This window comes from Dendrobates tinctorius, unplaced genomic scaffold, assembly GCF_039654945.1.
Source record: "Dendrobates tinctorius isolate UK_male_01 unplaced genomic scaffold, ASM3965494v1 ptg000250l, whole genome shotgun sequence".
NCBI classification, from domain to species: domain Eukaryota; kingdom Metazoa; phylum Chordata; class Amphibia; order Anura; family Dendrobatidae; genus Dendrobates; species Dendrobates tinctorius.
Window position 1 is genome coordinate 15561622 of NW_027361917.1, and position 25345 is coordinate 15586966.

Here is a 25345-nt window from a genome sequence, read left to right on the forward strand (position 1 = left end):
TCACAGAAGTTTATAACGTGCAGCCATCCAATTAAAGACATCATATTTTTTCCACAAAAATGATCTTTTCACCCCCAATTTTTATTTTCCCAAGAGTAACAGGACCCCAAAAGTTATTGTGCAATTCATCCTGAGTACGCTGATACCCCATACATGGGGGTAAACCACTATTTGGGCACATGGCAGAGCTCGGAAGGGAAGCAGCGCCATTTAACTTTTTTGGCTGGAATTGAGAGCGGACGCCATGTCGCGTTTGGAAAGCCCCTGAAGTGCCAAAACAGTGGAAACCCCCCAATTCTAACTCCCACCCTAACCCTAGCCCTGACCCTAGCTCTGACCCTAGCCCTAATGGGAAAATGGAAATAAATACATTTTTTTTTTATTTTATTATTTTTGCCTAACTAAGGGGGTGATAAAGGGGGGGTTTGATTTACTATTTATGGCGGGTTTTAATTTTTGGCAGCTGTCATACGCTAAAAGACGCTTTTTATTGTAAAAATAGTTTATGCATCACCACATTTTGAGAGCTATAATTTTTCCTTATTTTGACCCACCGAGTCATGTGAGGTCATATTTTTTGCGGGACGAGTTGACGTTTTTATTGGTACCATTTTCGGGCACGTGACATTTTTTGGTCGCTTTTTACTCCGATTTTTGGGACGCAGTATGAACAAAAACCAGCTTTTCAGGAATTTCTTTTGGGGGGGGGTGCGTTTACACCGTTCCGCGTGCGGTAAAATTGATAAGGCGCTTTTATTCTTCGGGTCAGTATGATTACAGCGATACCTCTTTTATGTCTTTTTTTATGTTTTGGCGGTTTTATGCTATGAAAATTTTTTTTTTATAAAAAAATAATTATTTTTGCATCGCTTTATTCTGCGAGCTATAACTTTTTTATTTTTTCTCTGATGATGCTGTGTGGTGGCTCGTTTGTTGCGGGACAAGATGTCGTTTTCAGCGGTACCATGGATATTTATATGCGTCTTTTTGATCGCGCGTTATTGCACTTTTTGTTCGTCGGTATGATAATAAATCATTAATTTTATGTGTCGTTTTTTATTTTTTAAGGGGAACGCTAAAGGGGTTAACTAATGGGACAGTTTTATAGGGTGGGTCATTACGGACGCGGCGATAACAAATAGGTGTACTTTTATTGTTTTTCTGTTTCTTTATTTTCAAAAAATGAATTTATTAGGGAATAATTTTTTTTCTTATTTATTTAACGATTTTATTAAAATTATTTTTACACTTTTTGTTTTTTACTTTATTATAATGTCCCATGGGGGACATCACTGTCCTGTGACAGATCGCTGATCTGTCACATCACAGATCGCTGTGACCGATCAGCGATCTGTCACAGGCACTGCTGCAGACTTCCTCATGCCTGCGCTCTGCGGGCAGAGAGGAAGCCAGCTCCCTGCAGGCCCCCGATGGTCCCCGTCGCCATATTGGATCCGGGGACCTGCAGGAAAGGCGACCCCCGCAGCGGCGCTGCACATCGCGCTGCTGTGGGGGTCGCAGGCAGCGTCGGACTGGCCCACCGGGGAACCGGAGGATTCTCCGGTGGGCCCTGGCATCTGGTGGGCCCTGGCACCTGCAGGCATACAGGGCCAGCAGTTGCCTAGGGCCCCCGCTGCTCCAGGGGCCCCCAGCCAGTGGTGTGTCGCACACCATGCAGCTGCTATGGGGGGCCCTGCCAGCGGAGCAGCCTGTCCCCGCTGCTAAAGAGAAATGAATATTCACTGCGAAGCAGTGAATATCATTTCAGGTCTCCACCCCCAGAGGCCCCGCCCCCAGCCCAGTAAGCCGCTCTGCATCTGTAAATCAGGGCCGGCGCCGCCCTCAGTCCTCTCTGCTCCTGGCTCACAGCCAGTGCGCGATGACGTCACTACATCGCGCACCCGCTGTGTGTCTGGCAGAGGGGGCAGCTCCTGACACTGAAGCCGGGATCAGCGTGGGAGCGAGGAGGAGAGGTGAGTATTGTTTTGGTTTTTTTTTTATATCTCTCGCTCTCTCTATCTGTCTCTCTCTATCTATCTATCTCTATTTCTCAATATATCTCTCTCTCTATCTCTCTTATATCTATCTATCTTTCTATCTCTATTATCTATATCTATCTCTATCTATATCTATCTCTATCGCTCTATCTTTATATCTATCTTTCTATCTCTACATCTATCTCTATATCTATCTATCTCTATATCTTTCTATATCTATCTATTATGTCTATCTATCTATCTCTATATCTATCTATCTTACTCTATCTATCTCTATATCTATTATCTCTATATTTATTTATCTAGCTACCATCTATATCTATCTATCTTTATCTATATATATCTCTATCTAATATCTATATCTATATATCTATCTCTATACCTATCTATCTATTTATCCGTTATCTATCTCTATATCTTTTCTCTGTATCTATCTATCTCTATATCTCTCGCTATCTATCGCTCTATCTCTATATCTATCTTTATATCTATATCTATATATCTATCTCTATCTATCTCTATATCTATCTCTATTTCTCTCTATATCTATCTCTATATCTCTATAGCTATCTATCTATATATCTCTATCTCTATATCTATCTCTCTATCTATCTTTCTATCTCTATATCTATATATCTATCTATCTTTATCTATTTATCTCTATATCTTTTCTCTGTATCTATCTCTCTATATCTATATCTATCTATCTTTATATATCTATTATCTCTATATCTATTTCTCTCTATATCTCTCTCTATATCTATCTATCTATTTATCTCTATCTCTATATCGATCTCTCTGTATATCTATCTATTTTTCTATCTCTATATCTATCTATCTTTCTCTATCTATTTATCTCTATCTATTATCTATATCTATCTATCGCTCTATCTCTATATCTATCTTTCTATCTCTACATCTATCTCTATATCTATCTATCTATATCTATCTATATCTATCTATTATGTCTATCTAGCTATCTCTATTATCTATATCTACCTATCTCTATATCTTTCTATCTTACTCTATCTCTATATCTATCTGTTATCTCTATATTTATTATCTATCTTTATCTATCTATCTATCTCTATCTATATCTATCTCTATCTAGATACAGGAAAGATGTATATCTTTGTACCGTGTTAGCCAGTAAATAGAAAAATATTCAGGATTGAGAGTCCTCAGTAGTTGATACCTTTTATCTCTATCTATTTATCGATCTCTGTATCTATCTCTCTCTATATCTATCTCTCTCTATCTACCGCTCTCTCAATCTCTATCTATCTTTATATCTATATCTATCTATCTCTATATCTATTATCTCTATATCTACCTATCTATCTCTATATCTATCTATCTATATATATATATATATATATCTGTTTCTCTCTATATCTATCTCTATATCGCTCTCTCTATAGCTATCTATATATTATCTCTATATCTATCTATCTATATATTATCTCTATATCTATCTCTATATCTATCTCTATATCTATCTATCTCTATATCTGTTATCTCTATATCCATATCTATCTCTAGATCTATCTTTCTATCTAACACTATATCTCTATATCTATCTCTATATCTCATTATCTATCAATCTCTATCTCTCTCTTTATCTATCTATCCATCTATCTCTATATCTATCCATCTATCTCTATATCTATCCATCTATCTCTATATCTATCCATCTATCTCTATATCTATCTATCTATCTATCTATCTATCTATCTATTATCTCTATTATCTATATCTATCTATCCATCTATCTAGCTATCTCTATCTATCTCTATATCTCTCTATATCTGTCTTTCTAACTCTATATCTATCTATCTCTATACATATCTCTATATCTAGCTATTATCTCTATATCTATCGCTATATCTATCTTTCTATATCTATCTGTCTCTATATCTATCTATCTATCTCTATATCTATTATCTCTATATCTATCTATCTCTATATATCTCTATATCTATTTTTATTTATATCCATCTATCTATATATATTTATCTCTATATCTATCTATATATGTCTATATTATTATTATTATTATTATTATTATTATTATTATTATTATTATATCTGTATATCAATATCTATTATCTATCTCTATCTATTATCTTTCTCTATCTATATATATATATATATCTATCTCTATATCTTTCTATCTATAGCTATCTATCTCTATATCTATCTATCTATTTATCTATCCATTATCTATTTTCTATCTATCTCTATATCTATCTACCTATCGATCTATCTATCTATATTTCTTTATATATCTATCTTTATATCTATCTCTATGAATCTTTCTATCTATATCTATCCATTATCTACTTTCTATCCATTATCTACTATCTATCTCTATATCTATCTATTTCTACATCTATCTTTCTATCTATTTCTATCTAACTCTATATCTATATATCTATATAGCATTATACCCTATGAGGGGGTGCATTATTCCCTATGAGGGGGCAGCATTATACCCTATGAGGAGGCAGCATTATACCCTATGAGGAGGCAGCATTATACCCTATGAGGAGGGCAGCATTATTCCCTATGAGGGGACGCATTATTCCCTATGAGGGGGGCAGTATTATACCCTATGAGAGGGGGCAGTATTATACCCTATGAGGGGGGCAGCATTATACCCTATGAGGGGGCAGCATTATTCCCTATGAGGGGATGCATTATTCCCTATGAGGGGGGCAGTATTATACCCTATGAGGGGGGCAGTATTATACCCTATGAGGGGGGCAGTATTATACCCTATGAGGGGGGCAGTATTATACCCTATGAGGGGGGCAGTATTATACCCTATGAGGGGGTGCATTATACCCTATGAGGGGATGCATTATTCCCTATGAGGGGGGCAGTATTATACCCTATGAGGAGGCAGTATTATACCCTATGAGGGGGGCAGCATTATTCCCTATGAGGGGGGCAGTATTATACCCTATGAGGGGGCAGCATTATACCCTATGAGGGGGCAGCGTTATACCCTATGAGGGGGGCAGTATTATACCCTATGAGGAGGCAGCATTATACCCTATGAGGGGGTGCATTATTCCCTATGAGGGGGGCAGTATTATACCCTATGAGGCGGCAGCATTATACCCTATGAGGAGGCAGCATTATACCCTATGAGGAGGGCAGCATTATTCCCTATGAGGGGGTGCATTATACCCTATGAGGGGGCAGTATTATACCCTATGAGGGGGCAGCATTATTCCCTATGAGGGGATGCATTATTCCCTATGAGGGGGGCAGTATTATACCCTATGAGGAGGCAGCATTATACCCTATGAGGGGGTGCATTATTCCCTATGAGGGGGGCAGTATTATACCCTATGAGGGGGGCAGTATTATACCCTATGAGGGGGCAGCATTATTCCCTATGAGGGGGTGCATTATTCCCTATGAGGGGGGCAGTATTATACCCTATGAGGGGGGCAGTATTATACCCTATGAGGGGGGCAGTATTATACCCTATGAGGGGGTGCATTATACCCTATGAGGGGGTGCATTATACCCTATGAGGGGGTGCATTATTCCCTATGAGGGGGGCAGTATTATACCCTATGAGGGGGGCAGTATTATATTCTATGAGATGGCTGCATTATATTCTATGAGATGGCTGCATTATACTATGTGAGGGGGCTGCTTTATATTCTATGAGGGGGCTACCCCAACTCCTGCTACATAATTAAGACATGTACAACCTTATATTATACCCGGATATTAGCGTGTTTTACCGCATAATTGGTGGTCTGGTATTTAACTCTATGCAGCTACATAGTGGGCCCTAAGAATGATTTTCTCTGGTGGGCCCAAGGTGTTCCAGTCCGACGCTGGTCGCAGGGAAGCACGGAGGGAGCCCCCTCCCTGCCGATGCTTACTTTAACCCCCGGTACACCGCGATCATGTTTGATCGCGGTGTCCCAGGGGTTAACGTGTCGGGGGCGGTCACACATTGTGCCGGGTGTCAGCTGTGATAATCAGCTGACACCCGGCCGCGATCAGCTGCGCTCCCCCCGTGAGCGCAGCTGATCGCATTAGACGTACTATTCCGTCCTTGGGACTTAGGTCCCAGGTCACATGGACGGAATAGTACGTCTAATGTAGGAAAGGGGTTGATGGACCTGACAGATATCCCGGATTATCAGATATTATCAGTATTAACATTAGTTTTTTTCATGTTTCACATAGAAGCTTATAGGGAAAAAAACACCAAAATTCGCACAGTTCAGCAGCGTCTTCAGCCTCCCAGCGATCGCAGATCGCATGAAATCACATCCACTTTTCTTGCACATATAGGCCGTAGCGTAAATGCTGTGTCTTCCGCTGATTTTTTTTGGGGGGCAGAAATTCTGCTACGTTTAACTGTGTGAATAAATGCTGGGCAGGGTGCAATAGTTGACTGCTTTGTCTCCCATCCTTATAGGACCCCTAGCATGGTCCGCTGAGCTTTGAATGATCTTTTAATAGGCTTGGATTCTGATAAATAGTTGTTGCAATAATCGCTGGAACCAAGTCCTAGTGGCAGGGCTACAACCCACCTCCCCATAAAATAGAATGTACCCCCCATAAGAATATAATACAACCCACCTCCCCATAGAATATAATGTACCCCCCATAGAATACAGTACAGCCCACCTCCCCATAGAATATAATGTACCCCCCCATAGAATATAATACAACCCACCTCCCCATAGAATATAATGTACCCCCCATAGAATATAGTACAGCCCACCTCCCCATAGAATATAATGTACCCCCCCATAGAATATAATACAACCCACCTCCCCATAGAATATAATGTACCCCCCATAGAATATAATACAACCCACCTCCCCATAGAATATAATGTACCCCCCATAGAATATAGTACAGCCCACCTCCCCATAGAATATAATGTACCCCCCATAGAATATAGTACAGCCCACCTCCCCATAGAATATAATGTAGCACCCCATAGAAAATAATGTACCCCCCATAGAATATAGTACAGCCCACCTCCCCATAGAATATAATGTAGCACCCCATAGAATATAGTACAGCCCACCTCCCCATAGAATATAATGTAGCACCCCATAGAATATAGTACAGCCCACCTCCCCATAGAATATAATGTACCCCCCATAGAGTATAGTACAGCCCACCTCCCCATAGAATATAATGTAGCACCCCACAGAATATAATGTATCTTCCCCCCGGTGTGTATATGTACACGCCGGTCTCCTCATCACCACCGGTGAAGCCGCTGCTGGCACAGAGCTGACATCGTGCAGATGGCCCCGATCACATCAGACAGCGCCGCCCTTTGCTCTCCAATAGAATAGCGTCGTAGTGCGGTATGCGCGCATGCTACGACTCCGGCGACACGGTCCGCAGGAGGATTCTGACAGAAGGACACATGTCCGGTCATATTATAGATATATAGTCACGAGCGAACGGGTTGACACCCTTTAAACTGTTCCAGAAAATGAGTGCAATTTACACTTGTTTTGTTCTATACCTGTTACTTATCAAAAAGTGTGTGCAGTGCGGTGGCTGGGCGCAGGCAGGCGCACATGGAGGGAGGGACCGCCGGAATAGGCAGCTGCTGTCACCGTCGCGATCCCACCAGCCTCCGAAGCCCACTGGTCTACATCCAGACACCACCGCACACATCTCTATAAGCAGACCTCAGCGCTATTTATGTCCCAGTAATGGCCAACCACTATAAATTATGGAGATTTTTTAAAATGCCACCAGAGTGATCTTCTGACAAACTGAACATCCCTGTTGTCAAAATGTCCCGCCCCTGCTGTGTATTCTGGAGAAACTAGGTGACACGTTTGTGTTTCCTGCAGCTCATTTGCATATATGGATGAGCAAGCGCTGTGATTGGCTGCTGTAGAATCATAGTATGTTTCAGTTGGAAGAGAGGTCAAAGGCCATCGTGTCTGTCCGCCTGCTGCTCAATGCAGCAATGGCAGGATTCACTAAACCCTCTCAGACAGATGTCTGTCCAGCCTCTGGGTGAACAGTCCCACCGAAGGAGAACTCGTCACCTCCTCTGGTGGCCGCCTGTTCCACTCATTGCTCACCCTCACTGTCAAAAAGTTTTTTTCTAATGTGTATCTTTTCCCTTTCATCCCATTGCTTCTCGTGCTTCCATGTGCAAATGAGAATAAGGATGATCCCTCTACATTGGGGCAACCCTTCAGATATTGGTGTCCTCCATCTTATAGAAGGGAACGCCTTTCCGACAGAACAGGCTGACTGAACGTGACGGCCGTCGCCATGATCCCTATGGCCGGCGCATACACACTGCTATGTTGCTGATGTTGTAGCACATTACTTCAATGAAATATTAATGGTGCTGACACGTGCCGGATTATCAGACGTTGTCAGTATTAATCGTGGTGACAGGTGCCGGATTATCAGATGTTGTAAGTATTAATCGTGCTGACACGTGACGGATTATCAGATGTTGTCAGTATTAATCGTGCTGACACGTGCCGGATTATCAGATATCATGAGTATTAATGGACCTGAAACATGTGCCAGATTATCAGATGTTATCGGTATTAATGGTGCTTACAGATGCTGGATTATCAGATGTTATCAGTATTAATGGTGTTGACAGGTGCCGGATTATCAGACTTCATCAGTATTAATGGTGCTGACACGTGCCGGATTATCAGATGTCAGTATTAATCGTGCTGACAGGTGCCGGATTATCAGATGTTGTCAGTATTAATCGTGCCGGATTATCAGATGTTGTCAGTATTAATCGTGCTGACACGTGCCGGATTATCAGATGTTGTCAGTATTAATCGTGCTGACAGGTGCCGGATTATCAGATATCATGAGTATTAATGGACCTGACAAATGCCGGATTATCAGATGTTGTCAGTATTAATCGTGGTGACAGGTGCCGGATTATCAGATGTTGTCAGTATTAATCGTGCCTACACGTGCCGGATTATCAGATGTTGTCAGTATTAATCGTGCTGACACGTGCCGGATTATCAGATATCATGAGTATTAATGGACCTGACAAATGCCAGATTATCAGATGTTATCGGTATTAATGGTGCATACAGATGCTGGATTATCAGATGTTATCAGTATTAATGGTGTTGACAGGTGCCGGATTATCAGACTTCATCAGTATTAATGGTGCTGACACGTGCCGGATTATCAGATGTTGTCAGTATTAATCGTGCTGACAGGTGCGGGATTATCAGATGTTGTCAGTATTAATCGTGCCGGATTATCAGATGTTGTCAGTACTAATCGTGCTGACACGTGCCGGATTATCAGATGTCAGTACTAATCGTGCTGACACGTGCAGGATTATCAGATGTTGTCAGTATTAATCGTGCTGACACGTGCCGGATTATCAGATGTTGTCAGTATTAATCGTGCTGACACGTGCCGGAATAACAGATATCATGAGTATTAATGAGCCTGACAAATGCCAGATTATCAGATGTTATCGGTATTAATGGTGCTTACAGATGCTGGATTATCAGATGTTATCAGTATTAATGGTGTTGACAGGTGCCGGATTATCAGACTTCATCAGTATTAATGGTGCTGACACGTGCCGGATTATCAGATGTTGTCAGTATTAATCGTGCTGACATGTGCCGGATTATCAGATGTTGTCAGTATTAATCGTGCTGACAGGTGCCGGATTATCAGATATCATGAGTATTAATGGACCTGACAAATGCCGGATTATCAGATGTTATCGGTATTAATGGTGCTTACAGATGCTGGATTATCAGATGTTATCAGTATTAATGGTGTTGACAGGTGCCGGATTATCAGACTTCATCAGTATTAACCCCTTAACCCCCAAGGGTGGTTGGCACGTTAATGACCGGGCCAATTTTGACAATTCTTACCCCTGTCCCTTTAAGAGGTCATAACTCTGGAACGCTTCCATGGATCCCGCCGGTGATTCTGACATTGCTTTTTTCTCACGACATAGTGTACTTCGTAGGGATATACTATTGAAGAGAAATAGCGCAATAGTGCATTATCCAGTGTAGGTATATCAATTTAAAAATAATACACTCACCAGATGGAGCTTGTAATAAGCATGGAGGATTCGCTGCTGCAGAAACCACAGATCCACGAGGGACCAACGTAGAAGATGCAGGAGAGGAGAAAAAGTGGTCAGACAATCCGCGCTGCAAATCACTTTGAACCCCCAAAGGGCTTCACAGAAGTTTATAACGTGCAGCCATCCAATTAAAGACATCATATTTTTTCCACAAAAATGATCTTTTCACCCCCAATTTTTATTTTCCCAAGAGTAACAGGACCCCAAAAGTTATTGTGCAATTCATCCTGAGTACGCTGATACCCCATATATGGGGGTAAACCACCATTTGGGCACATGGCAGAGCTCGGAAGGGAAGCAGCGCCATTTAACTTTTTTGGCTGGAATTGAGATCGGACGCCATGTCGCGTTTGGAAAGCCCCTGAAGTGCCAAAACAGTGGAAACCCCCCAATTCTAACTCCCACCCTAACCCTAGCCCTGACCCTAGCTCTGACCCTAGCCCTAATGGGAAAATGGAAATAAATACATTTTTTTTTTATTTTATTATTTTTGCCTAACTAAGGGGGTGATAAAGGGGGGGTTTGATTTACTATTTATGGCGGGTTTTAATTTTTGGCAGCTGTCATACGCTAAAAGACGCTTTTTATTGTAAAAATAGTTTATGCATCACCACATTTTGAGAGCTATAATTTTTCCTTATTTTGACCCACCAAGTCATGTGAGGTCATATTTTTTGCGGGACGAGTTGACGTTTTTATTGGTACCATTTTCGGGCACGTGACATTTTTTGGTCGCTTTTTACTCCGATTTTTGGGACGCAGTATGAACAAAAACCAGCTTTTCAGGAATTTCTTTTGGGGGGGGGGTGCGTTTACACCGTTCCGCGTGCGGTAAAATTGATAAGGCGCTTTTATTCTTCGGGTCAGTATGATTACAGCGATACCTCTTATGTCTTTTTTTATGTTTTGGCGGTTTTATGCTATGAAAATTTTTTTTTATAAAAAATAATTATTTTTGCATCGCTTTATTCTGCGAGCTATAACTTTTTTATTTTTTCTCTGATGATGCTGTGTGGTGGCTCGTTTGGTGCGGGACAAGATGTCGTTTTCAGCGGTACCATGGATATTTATATGCGTCTTTTTGATCGCGCGTTATTGCACTTTTTGTTCGTCGGTATGATAATAAATCATTAATTTTTGCGTCGTTTTTTATTTTTTAAGGGGAACGCTAAAGGGGTTAACTAATGGGACAGTTTTATAGGGTGGGTCATTACGGACGCGGCGATAACAAATAGGTGTACTTTTATTGTTTTTCTGTTTCTTTATTTTCAAAAAATGAATTTATTAGGGAATAATTTTTTTTCTTATTTATTTAACGATTTTATTAAAATTATTTTTACACTTTTTGTTTTTTACTTTATTATAATGTCCCATGGGGGACATCACTGTCCTGTGACAGATCGCTGATCTGTCACATCACAGATCGCTGTGACAGATCAGCGATCTGTCACAGGCACTGCTGCAGGCTTCCTCATGCCTGCGCTCTGCGGGCAGTGAGGAAGCCAGCTCCCTGCAGGCCCCCGAAGGTCCCCGTCGCCATATTGGATCCGGGGACCTGCAGGAAAGGCGACCCCCGCAGCGGCGCTGCACATCGCGCTGCTGTGGGGGTCGCAGGGAAGCACGGAGGGAGCCCCCTCCCTGCCGATGCTTCCTTTAACCCCCGGTACACCGCGATCATGTTTGATCGCGGTGTCCCAGGGGTTAACGTGTCGGGGGCGGTCACACATTGTGCCGGGTGTCAGCTGTGATAATCAGCTGACACCCGGCCGCGATCAGCTGCGCTCCCCCTGAGAGCGCAGCTGATCGCATTAGACGTACTATTCCGTCCTTGGGACTTAGGTCCCAGGTCACATGGACGGAATAGTACGTCTAATGTAGGAAAGGGGTTGATGGACCTGACAGATACCGGATTATTAGATATTATCAGTATTAACATTAGTTTTTTTCATGTTTCACATAGAAGCTTATAGGGAAAAAAACACCAAAATTCGCACAGTTCAGCAGCGTCTTCAGCCTCCCAGCGATCGCAGATCGCATGAAATCACATCCACTTTTCTTGCACATATAGGCCGTAGCGTAAATGCTGTGTCTTCCGCTGATTTTTTTGGGGGGGCAGAAATTCTGCTACGTTTAACTGTGTGAATAAATGCTGGGCAGGGTGCAATAGTTGACTGCTTTGTCTCCCATCCTTATAGGACCCCTAGCATGGTCCGCTGAGCTTTGAATGATCTTTTAATAGGCTTGGATTCTGATAAATAGTTGTTGCAATAATCGCTGGAACCAAGTCCTAGTGGCAGGGCTACAACCCACCTCCCCATAAAATATAATGTACCCCCCATAGAATATAGTACAGCCCACCTCCCCATAGAATATAATGTACCCCCCATAGAATATAATACAACTCACCTCCCCATAGAATATAATGTACCCCCATAGAATATAATACAACCCACCTCCCCATAGAATATAATGTACCCCCCATAGAATATAGTACAGCCCACCTCCCCATAGAATATAATGTACCCCCCATAGAATATAGTACAGCCAACCTCCCCATAGAATATAATGTAGCACCCCATAGAAAATAATGTACCCCCCATAGAATATAGTACAGCCCACCTCCCCATAGAATATAATGTAGCACCCCATAGAATATAGTACAGCCCACCTCCCCATAGAATATAATGTAGCACCCCATAGAATATAGTACAGCCCACCTCCCCATAGAATATAATGTACCCCCCATAGAATATAGTACAGCCCACCTCCCCATAGAATATAATGTAGCACCCCACAGAATATAATGTATCTCCCCCCCGGTGTGTATATGTACACGCCGGTCTCCTCATCACCACCGGTGAAGCCGCTGCTGGCACAGAGCTGACATCGTGCAGATGGCCCCGATCACATCAGATAGCGCCGCCCTTTGCTCTCCAATAGAATAGCGTCGTAGTGCGGTATGCGCGCATGCTACGACTCTGGCGACACGGTCCGCAGGAGGATTCTGACAGAAGGACACATGTCCGGTCATATTATAGATATATAGTCACGAGCGAACGGGTTGACACCCTTTAAACTGTTCCAGAAAATGAGTGCAATTTACACTTGTTTTGTTCTATACCTGTTACTTATCAAAAAGTGTGTGCAGTGCGGTGGCTGGGCGCAGGCAGGCGCACGTGGAGGGAGGGACCGCCGGAATGGGCAGCTGCTGTCACCGTCGCGATCCCACCAGCCTCCGAAGCCCACTGGTCTACATCCAGACACCACCGCACACATCTCTATAAGCAGACCTCAGCGCTATTTATGTCCCAGTAATGGCCAACCACTATAAATTATGGAGATTTTTTAAAATGCCACCAGAGTGATCTGCTGACAAACTGAACATCCCTGTTGTCAAAATGTCCCGCCCCTGCTGTGTATTTTGGAGAAACTAGGTGACACGTTTGTGTTTCCTGCAGCTCATTTGCATATATGGATGAGCAAGCGCTGTGATTGGCTGCTGTAGAATCCTAGTATGTTTCAGTTGGAAGAGAGGTCAAAGGCCATCGTGTCTGTCCGCCTGCTGCTCAATGCAGCAATGGCAGGATTCACTAAACCCTCTCAGACAGATGTCTGTCCAGCCTCTGGGTGAACAGTCCCACCGAAGGAGAACTCGTCACCTCCTCTGGTGGCCGCCTGTTCCACTCATTGCTCACCCTCACTGTCAAAAAGTTTTTTTCTAATGTGTATCTTTTCCCTTTCATCCCATTGCTTCTCGTGCTTCCATGTGCAAATGAGAATAAGGATGATCCCTCTACATTGGGGCAACCCTTCAGATATTGGTGTCCTCCATCTTATAGAAGGGAACGCCTTTCCGACAGAACAGGCTGACTGAACGTGACGGCCGTCGCCATGATCCCTATGGCCGGCGCATACACACTGCTATGTTGCTGATGTTGTAGCACATTACTTCAATGAAATATTAATGATGCTGACACGTGCCGGATTATCAGACGTTGTCAGTATTAATCGTGGTGACAGGTGCCGGATTATCAGATGTTGTAAGTATTAATCGTGCTGACACGTGCCGGATTATCAGATGTTGTCAGTATTAATCGTGCTGACACGTGCCGGATTATCAGATATCATGAGTATTAATGGACCTGAAACATGTGCCAGATTATCAGATGTTATCGGTATTAATGGTGCTTACAGATGCTGGATTATCAGATGTTATCAGTATTAATGGTGTTGACAGGTGCCGGATTATCAGACTTCATCAGTATTAATGGTGCTAACACGTGCCGGATTATCAGATGTTGTCAGTATTAATCGTGCTGACAGGTGCCGGATTATCAGATGTTGTCAGTATTAATCGTGCCGGATTATCAGATGTTGTCAGTATTAATCGTGGTGACAGGTGCCGGATTATCAGATGTTGTCAGTATTAATCGTGCCTACACGTGCCGGATTATCAGATATCATGAGTATTAATGGACCTGACAAATGCCAGATTATCAGATGTTATCGGTATTAATGGTGCTTACAGGTGCCGGATTATCAGACTTCATCAGTATTAATGGTGCTGACACGTGCCGGATTATCAGATGTTGTCAGTATTAATCGTGCTGACAGGTGCGGGATTATCAGATGTTGTCAGGATTAATCGTGCCGGATTATCAGATGTTGTCAGTACTAATCGTGCTGACACGTGCCGGATTATTAGATGTTGTCAGTACTAATCGTGCTGACACGTGCCGGATTATCAGATGTTGTCAGTATTAATGGTGCTGACACGTGCCGGAATAACAGATATCATGAGTATTAATGAGCCTGACAAATGCCAGATTATCAGATGTTATCGGTATTAATGGTGCTTACAGATGCTGGATTATCAGATGTTATCAGTATTAATGGTGTTGACAGGTGCCGGATTATCAGACTTCATCAGTATTAATGGTGCTGACACGTGCCGGATTATCAGATGTTGTCAGTATTAATCGTGCTGACACGTGCCGGATTATCAGATGTTGTCAGTATTAATCGTGCTGACAGGTGCCGGATTATCAGATATCATGAGTATTAATGGACCTGACAAATGCCCGATTTTCAGATGTTATCGGTATTAATGGTGCTTACAGATGCTGGATTATCAGATGTTATCAGTATTAATGGTGTTGACAGGTGCCGGATTATCAGACTTCATCAGTATTAACCACTTAACCCCCAAGGGTGGTTGGCACGTTAATGACCGGGCCAATTTTGACAATTCTTACCACTGTCCCTTTAAGAGGTCATAACTCTGGAACGCTTCCATGGATCCCGCCGGTGATTCTGACATTGCTTTTTTCTCACGACATAGTGTACTTCGTAGGGATATACTATTGAAGAGAAATAGCGCAATAGTGCATTATCCAGTGTAGGTATATCAATTTAAAAATAATACACTCACCAGATGGAGCTTGTAATAAGCATGGAGGATTCGCTGCTGCAGAAACCACAGATCCACGAGGGACCAACGTAGAAGATGCAGGAGAGGAGAAAAAGTGGTCAGACAATCCGCGCTGCAAATCACTTTGAACCCCCAAAGGGCTTCACAGAAGTTTATAACGTGCAGCCATCCAATTAAAGACATCATATTTTTTCCACAAAAATGATCTTTTCACCCCCAATTTTTATTTTCCCAAGAGTAACAGGACCCCAAAAGTTATTGTGCAATTCATCCTGAGTACGCTGATACCCCATATATGGGGGTAAACCACTATTTGGGCACATGGCAGAGCTCGGAAGGGAAGCAGCGCCATTTAACTTTTTTGGCTGGAATTGAGATCGGACGCCATGTCGCGTTTGGAAAGCCCCTGAAGTGCCAAAACAGTGGAAACCCCCCAATTCTAACTCCCACCCTAACCCTAGCCCTGACCCTAGCTCTGACCCTAGCCCTAATGGGAAAATGGAAATAAATACATTTTTTTTTTTATTTTATTATTTTTGCCTAACTAAGGGGGTGATAAAGGGGGGGTTTGATTTACTATTTATGGCGGGTTTTAATTTTTGGCAGCTGTCATACGCTAAAAGACGCTTTTTATTGTAAAAATAGTTTATGCATCACCACATTTTGAGAGCTATAATTTTTCCTTATTTTGACCCACCGAGTCATGCGAGGTCATATTTTTTGCGGGACGAGTTGACGTTTTTATTGGTACCATTTTCGGGCACGTGACATTTTTTGGTCGCTTTTTACTCCGATTTTTGGGACGCAGTATGAACAAAAACCAGCTTTTCAGGAATTTCTTTTGGGGGGGGGGGTGCGTTTCCACCTTTCCGCGTGCGGTAAAACTGATAAGGCGCTTTTATTCTTCGGGTCAGTATGATTACAGCGATACCTCTTTTATGTCTTTTTTTATGTTTTGGCGGTTTTATGCTATGAAAATTTTTTTTAATAAAAAATAATTATTTTTGCATCGCTTTATTCTGCGAGCTATAACTTTTTTATTTTTTCTCTGATGATGCTGTGTGGTGGCTCGTTTGTTGCGGGACAAGATGTCATTTTCAGCGGTACCATGGATATTTATATGCGTCTTTTTGATCGCGCGTTATTGCACTTTTTGTTCGTCGGTATGATAATAAATCATTAATTTTTGCGTCGTTTTTTATTTTTTAAGGGGAACGCTAAAGGGGTTAACTAATGGGACAGTTTTATAGGGTGGGTCATTACGGACGCGGCGATAACAAATAGGTGTACTTTTATTGTTTTTCTGTTTCTTTATTTTCAAAAAATGAATTTATTAGGGAATAATTTTTTTTTCTTATTTATTTAACGATTTTATTAAAATTATTTTTACACTTTTTGTTTTTTACTTTATTATAATGTCCCATGGGGGACATCACTGTCCTGTGACAGATCGCTGATCTGTCACATCACAGATCGCTGTGACAGATCAGCGATCTGTCACAGGCACTGCTGCAGGCTTCCTCATGCCTGCGCTCTGCGGGCAGTGAGGAAGCCAGCTCCCTGCAGGCACCCGAAGGTCCCCGTCGCCATATTGGATCCGGGGACCTGCAGGAAAGGCGACCCCCGCAGCGGTGCTGCACATCGCGCTGCTGTGGGGGTCGCAGGGAAGCACGGAGGGAGCCCCCTTCCTGCCGATGCCCTCCTTTAACCCCCGGTACACCGCGATCATGTTTGATCGCGGTGTGCCAGGGGTTAACGTGTCGGGGGCGGTCACACATTGTGCCGGGTGTCAGCTGTGATAATCAGCTGACACCCGGCCGCGATCAGCTGCGCTCCCCCCGTGAGCGCAGCTGATCGCATTAGACGTACTATTCCGTCCTTGGGACTTAGGTCCCAGGTCACATGGACGGAATAGTACGTCTAATGTAGGAAAGGGGTTGATGTAGCTGACAGATACCGGATTATCAGATATTATCAGTATTAACATTAGTTTTTTTCATGTTTCACATAGAAGCTTATAGGGAAAAAAACACCAAAATTCGCACAGTTCAGCAGCGTCTTCAGCCTCCCAGCGATCGCAGATCGCATGAAATCACATCCACTTTTCTTGCACATATAGGCCGTAGCGTAAATGCTGTGTCTTCCGCTGATTTTTTTTGGGGGGGCAGAAATTCTGCTACGTTTAACTGTGTGAATAAATGCTGGGCAGGGTGCAATAGTTGACGGCTTTGTCTCCCATCCTTATAGGACCCCTAGCATGGTCCGCTGAGCTTTGAATGATCTTTTAATAGGCTTGGATTCTGATAAATAGTTGTTGCAATAATCGCTGGAACCAAATCCTAGTGGCAGGGCTACAACCCACCTCCCCATAAAATATAATGTACCCCCCATAAGAATATAATACAACCCACCTCCCCATAGAATATAATGTACCCCCCATAAGAATATAATACAACCCACCTCCCCATAGAATATAATGTACCCCCCATAGAATATAGTACAGCCCACCTCCCCATAGAATATAATGTACCCCCCCATAGAATATAATACAACCCACCTCCCCATAGAATATAATGTACCCCCCATAGAATATAGTACAGCCCACCTCCCCATAGAATATAATGTACTCCCCCATAGAATATAATACAACCCACCTCCCCATAGAATATAATGTACCCCCCATAGAATATAATACAACCCACCTCCCCATAGAATATAATGTACCCCCCATAGAATATAGTACAGCCCACCTCCCCATAGAATATAATGTACCCCCCATAGAAAATAGTACAGCCCACCTCCCCATAGAATATAATGTAGCACCCCATAGAAAATAATGTACCCCCCATAGAATATAGTACAGCCCACCTCCCCATAGAATATAATGTAGCACCCCATAGAATATAGTACAGCCCACCTCCCCATAGAATATAATGTAGCACCCCATAGAATATAGTACAGCCCACCTCCCCATAGAATATAATGTACCCCCCATAGAATATAGTACAGCCCACCTCCCCATAGAATATAATGTAGCACCCCACAGAATATAATGTATCTCCCCCCCGGTGTGTATATGTACACGCCGGTCTCCTCATCACCACCGGTGAAGCCGCTGCTGGCACAGAGCTGACATCATGCAGATGGCCCCGATCACATCAGAGAGCGCCGCCCTTTGCTCTCCAATAGAATAGCGTCGTAGTGCGGTATGCGCGCATGCTACGACTCCGGCGACACGGTCCGCAGGAGGATTCTGACAGAAGGACACATGTCCGGTCATATTATAGATATATAGTCACGAGCGAACGGGTTAACACCTTTTAAACTGTTCCAGAAAATGAGTGCAATTTACACTTGTTTTGTTCTATACCTGTTACTTATCAAAAAGTGTGTGCAGTGCGGTGGCTGGGCGCAGGCAGGCACACGTGGAGGGAGGGACCGCCGGAATAGGCAGCTGCTGGATCAGACTATATTGCAACATGGGCAGCTGCTGTCACCGTCGCGATCCCACCAGCCTCCGAAGCCCACTGGTCTACATCCAGACACCACCGCACACATCTCTATAAGCAGACCTCAGCGCTATTTATGTCCCAGTAATGGCCAACCACTATAAATTCTGGAGATTTTTTAAAATGCCACCAGAGTGATCTGCTGACAAACTGAACATCCCTGTTGTCAAAATGTCCCGCCCCTGCTGTGTATTTTGGAGAAACTAGGTGACACGTTTGTGTTTCCTGCAGCTCATTTGCATATATGGATGAGCAAGCGCTGTGATTGGCTGCTGTAGAATCCTAGTATGTTTCAGTTGGAAGAGAGGTCAAAGGCCATCGTGTCTGTCCGCCTGCTGCTCAATGCAGGAATGGCAGGATTCACTAAACCCTCTCAGACAGATGTCTGTCCAGCCTCTGGGTGAACAGTCCCACCGAAGGAGAACTCGTCACCTCCTCTGGTGGCCGCCTGTTCCACTCATTGCTCACCCTCACTGTCAAAAAGTTTTTTTCTAATGTGTATCTTTTCCCTTTCATCCCATTGCTTCTCGTGCTTCCATGTGCAAATGAGAATAAGGATGATCCCTCTACATTGGGGCAACCCTTCAGATATTGGTGTCCTCCATCTTATAGAAGGGAACGCCTTTCCGACAGAACAGGCTGACTGAACGTGACGGCCGTCGCCATGATCCCTATGGCCGGCGCATACACACTGCTATGTTGCTGATGTTGTAGCACATTACTTCAATGAAATATTAATGGTGCTGACACGTGCCGGATTATCAGACGTTGTCAGTATTAATCGTGGTGACAGGTGCCGGATTATCAGATGTTGTAAGTATTAATCGTGCTGACACGTGCCGGATTATCAGATGTTGTCAGTATTAATCGTGCTGACACGTGCCGGATTATCAGATATCATGAGTATTAATGGACCTGAAACATGTGCCAGATTATCAGATGTTATCGGTATTAATGGTGCTTACAGATGCTGGATTATCAGATGTTATCAGTATTAATGGTGTTGACAGGTGCCGGATTATCAGACTTCATCAGTATTAATGGTGCTGACACGTGCCGGATTATCAGATGTTGTCAGTATTAATCGTGCTGACAGGTGCCGGATTATCAGATGTTGTCAGTATTAATCGTGCCGGATTATCAGATGTTGTCAGTATTAATCGTGCTGACACGTGCCGGATTATCAGATGTTGTCAGTATTAATCGTGCTGACAGGTGCCGGATTATCAGATATCATGAGTATTAATGGACCTGACAAATGCCGGATTATCAGATGTTGTCAGTATTAATCGTGGTGACAGGTGCCGGATTATCAGATGTTGTCAGTATTAATCGTGCCTACACGTGCCGGATTATCAGATGTTGTCAGTATTAATCGTGCTGACACGTGCCGGATTATCAGATATCATGAGTATTAATGGACCTGACAAATGCCAGATTATCAGATGTTATCGGTATTAATGGTGCTTACAGATGCTGGATTATCAGATGTTATCAGTATTAATGGTGTTGACAGGTGCCGGATTATCAGACTTCATCAGTATTAATGGTGCTGACACGTGCCGGATTATCAGATGTTGTCAGTATTAATCGTGCTGACAGGTGCCGGATTATCAGATGTTGTCAGTATTAATCGTGCCGGATTATCAGATGTTGTCAGTATTAATCGTGCTGACACGTGCCGGATTATCAGATGTTGTCAGTATTAATCGTGCTGACAGGTGCCGGATTATCAGATATCATGAGTATTAATGGACCTGACAAATGCCGGATTATCAGATGTTGTCAGTATTAATCGTGGTGACAGGTGCCGGATTATCAGATGTTGTCAGTATTAATCGTGCCTACACGTGCCGGATTATCAGATGTTGTCAGTATTAATCGTGCTGACACGTGCCGGATTATCAGATATCATGAGTATTAATGGACCTGACAAATGCCAGATTATCAGATGTTATCGGTATTAATGGTGCTTACAGATGCTGGATTATCAGATGTTATCAGTATTAATGGTGTTGACAGGTGCCGGATTATCAGACTTCATCAGTATTAATGGTGCTGACACGTGCCGGATTATCAGATGTTGTCAGTATTAATCGTGCTGACAGGTGCGGGATTATCAGATGTTGTCAGTATTTATCGTGCCGGATTATCAGATGTTGTCAGTACTAATCGTGCTGACACGTGCCGGATTATCAGATGTTGTCAGTACTAATCGTGCTGACACGTGCCGGATTATCAGATGTTGTCAGTATTAATCGTGGTGACAGGTGCCGGATTATCAGATGTTGTCAGTATTAATCGTGCCTACACGTGCCGGATTATCAGATGTTGTCAGTATTAATCGTGCTGACACGTGCCGGATTATCAGATATCATGAGTATTAATGGACCTGACAAATGCCAGATTATCAGATGTTATCGGTATTAATGGTGCTTACAGATGCTGGATTATCAGATGTTATCAGTATTAATGGTGTTGACAGGTGCCGGATTATCAGACTTCATCAGTATTAATGGTGCTGACACGTGCCGGATTATCAGATGTTGTCAGTATTAATCGTGCTGACAGGTGCGGGATTATCAGATGTTGTCAGTATTTATCGTGCCGGATTATCAGATGTTGTCAGTACTAATCGTGCTGACACGTGCCGGATTATCAGATGTTGTCAGTACTAATCGTGCTGACACGTGCCGGAATAACAGATACAGTCATGGCCAAAAGTATTGACACCCCTGAAATTCTGTCAGATAATATTCAGTTTCTTCCTGAAAATGATTGCAAACACAAATTCTTTGGTATTATTATCTTCATTTAATTAGTCTTAAATGAAAAAACACAAAAGAGAATGAAGCAAAAAGCAAAACATTGATCATTTCACACAAAACTCCAAAAATGGTCCGGACAAAAGTATTGGCACCCTCAGCCTAATACTTGGTTGCACAACCTTTAGCCAAAATAACTGCCACCAACCGCTTCCGGTAACCATCAATGAGTTTCTTACAATGCTCTGCTGGAATTTTAGACCATTCTTCTTTGGCAAACTACTCCAGGTCCCTGATATTTGAAGGGTGCCTTCTCCAAAGTGCCATTTTTAGATCTCTCCACAGGTGTTCTATGGGATTCAGGTCTGGACTCATTGCTGGCCACCTTAGAAGTCTCCAGTGCTTTCTCTCAAACCATTTTCTAGTGCTTTTTGAAGTGTGTTTTGGGTTATTGTCCTGCTGGAAGACCCATGACCTCTGAGGTAGACCCAGCTTTCTCACACTGGGCCCTAAATTATGCTGCAAAATTTGTTGGTAGGCTTCTGACTTCATAATGCCATGCACACGGTCAAGCAGTCCAGTGCCAGAGGCAGCAAAGCAACCCCAAAACATCAGGGAACCTCCGCCATGTTTGACTGTAGGGACCGTGTACTTTTCTTTGAATGCCTCTTTTTTCTCCTGTAAACTCTATGTTGATGCTTTTGCCCTAAAAGCTCTACTTTTGTCTCATCTGACCAAAGAACATTCTTCCAAAATGTTTTAGGCTTTTTCAGGTAAGTTTTCGCAAACTCCAGCCTGGCTTTTTTATGTCTCGGGGTAAGAAGTGGAGTCTTCCTGGGTCTCCTACCATACAGTCCCTTTTCATTCAGATGCCGACGGATAGTACGGGTTGACACCGTTGTACCCTCGGACTGCAGGGCAGCTTGAACTTGTTTGGATGTTAGTGGAGGTTCTTTATCCAACATCCGCACAATCTTGCGTTGAAATCTCTTGTCAATTTTTCTTTTCCGTCCACATCTAGGGAGGTTAGACACAGTGCCAGGGGCTTTAAACTTCTTGATGACACTGCGCACGGTAGACACAGGAACATTCAGGTCTTTGGAGATGGATTTGTAGCCTTGAGATTGCTCATGCTTCCTCACAATTTGGTTTCTCAAGTCCTCAGACAGTTCTTTGGTCTTCTTTCTTTTCTCCATGCTCAATGTGGTACACACAAGGACACAGGACAGAGGTTGAGTCAACTTTAATCCATGTCAACTGGCTGCAAGTGTGATTTAGTTATTGCCAACACCTGTTAGGTGCCACAGGTAAGTTACAGGTGCTGTTAATTATACAAATTAGAGAAGCATCACATGATTTTTCGCACAGTGCCAATACTTTTGTCCACCCTCTTTTTTATGTTTGGTGTGGAATTATATCCAATTTGGCTTTAGGACAATTCTTTTTGTGTTTTTTCATTTAAGACAAATTAAATGAAGATAATAATAACAAAGAATTTGTGTTTGCAATCATTTTCAGGAAGAAACTGAGTATTATCTGACAGAATTGCAGGGGTGTCAATACTTTTGGCCATGACTGTATCATGAGTATTAATGAGCCTGACAAATGCCAGATTATCAGATGTTATCGGTATTAATGGTGCTTACAGATGCTGGATTATCAGATGTTATCAGTATTAATGGTGTTGACAGGTGCCGGATTATCAGACTTCATCAGTATTAATGGTGCTGACACGTGCCGGATTATCAGATGTTGTCAGTATTAATCGTGCTGACACGTGCCGGATTATCAGATGTTGTCAGTATTAATCGTGCTGACAGGTGCCGGATTATCAGATATCATGAGTATTAATGGACCTGACAAATGCCGGATTATCAGATGTTATCGGTATTAATGGTGCTTACAGATGCTGGATTATCAGATGTTATCAGTATTAATGGTGTTGACAGGTGCCGGATTATCAGACTTCATCAGTATTAACCCCTTAACCCCCAAGGGTGGTTGGCACGTTAATGACCGGGCCAATTTTGACAATTCTTACCACTGTCCCTTTAAGAGGTCATAACTCTGGAACGCTTCCATGGATCCCGCCGGTGATTCTGACATTGCTTTTTTCTCACGACATAGTGTACTTCGTAGGGATATACTATTGAAGAGAAATAGCGCAATAGTGCATTATCCAGTGTAGGTATATCAATTTAAAAATAATACACTCACCAGATGGAGCTTGTAATAAGCATGGAGGATTCGCTGCTGCAGAAACCACAGATCCACGAGGGACCAACGTAGAAGATGCAGGAGAGGAGAAAAAGTGGTCAGACAATCCGCGCTGCAAATCACTTTGAACCCCCAAAGGGCTTCACAGAAGTTTATAACGTGCAGCCATCCAATTAAAGACATCATATTTTTTCCACAAAAATGATCTTTTCACCCCCAATTTTTATTTTCCCAAGAGTAACAGGACCCCAAAAGTTATTGTGCAATTCATCCTGAGTACGCTGATACCCCATATATGGGGGTAAACCACTATTTGGGCACATGGCAGAGCTCGGAAGGGAAGCAGCGCCATTTAACTTTTTTGGCTGGAATTGAGATCGGACTCCATATCGCGTTTGGAAAGCCCCTGAAGTACCAAAACAGTGGAAACCCCCCAATTCTAACTCCCACCCTAACCCTAGCCCTGACCCTAGCTCTGACCCTAGCCCTAATGGGAAAATGGAAATAAATACATTTTTTTTTTATTTTATTATTTTTGCCTAACTAAGGGGGTGATAAAGGGGGGGTTTGATTTACTATTTATGGCGGGTTTTAATTTTTGGCAGCTGTCATACGCTAAAAGACGCTTTTTATTGTAAAAATAGTTTATGCATCACCACATTTTGAGAGCTATAATTTTTCCTTATTTTGACCCACCGAGTCATGTGAGGTCATATTTTTTGCGGGACGAGTTGACGTTTTTATTGGTACCATTTTCGGGCACGTGACATTTTTTGGTCGCTTTTTACTCCGATTTTTGGGACGCAGTATGAACAAAAACCAGCTTTTCAGGAATTTCTTTTGGGGGGGTGCGTTTACACCGTTCTGAGTGCGGTAAAATTGATAAGGCGCTTTTATTCTTCGGGTCAGTATGATTACAGCGATACCTCTTTTATGTCTTTTTTTATGTTTTGGCGGTTTTATGCTATGAAAATTTTTTTTTATAAAAGATAATTATTTTTGCATCGCTTTATTCTGCGAGCTATAACTTTTTTATTTTTTCTCTGATGATGCTGTGTGGTGGCTCGTTTGTTGCGGGACAAGATGTCGTTTTCAGCGGTACCATGGATATTTATATGCGTCTTTTTGATCGCGCGTTATTGCACTTTTTGTTCGTCGGTATGATAATAAATCATTAATTTTTGCGTCGTTTTTTATTTTTTAAGGGGAACGCTAAAGCGGTTAACTAATGGGACAGTTTTATAGGGTGGGTCATTACGGACGCGGCGATAACAAATAGGTGTACTTTTATT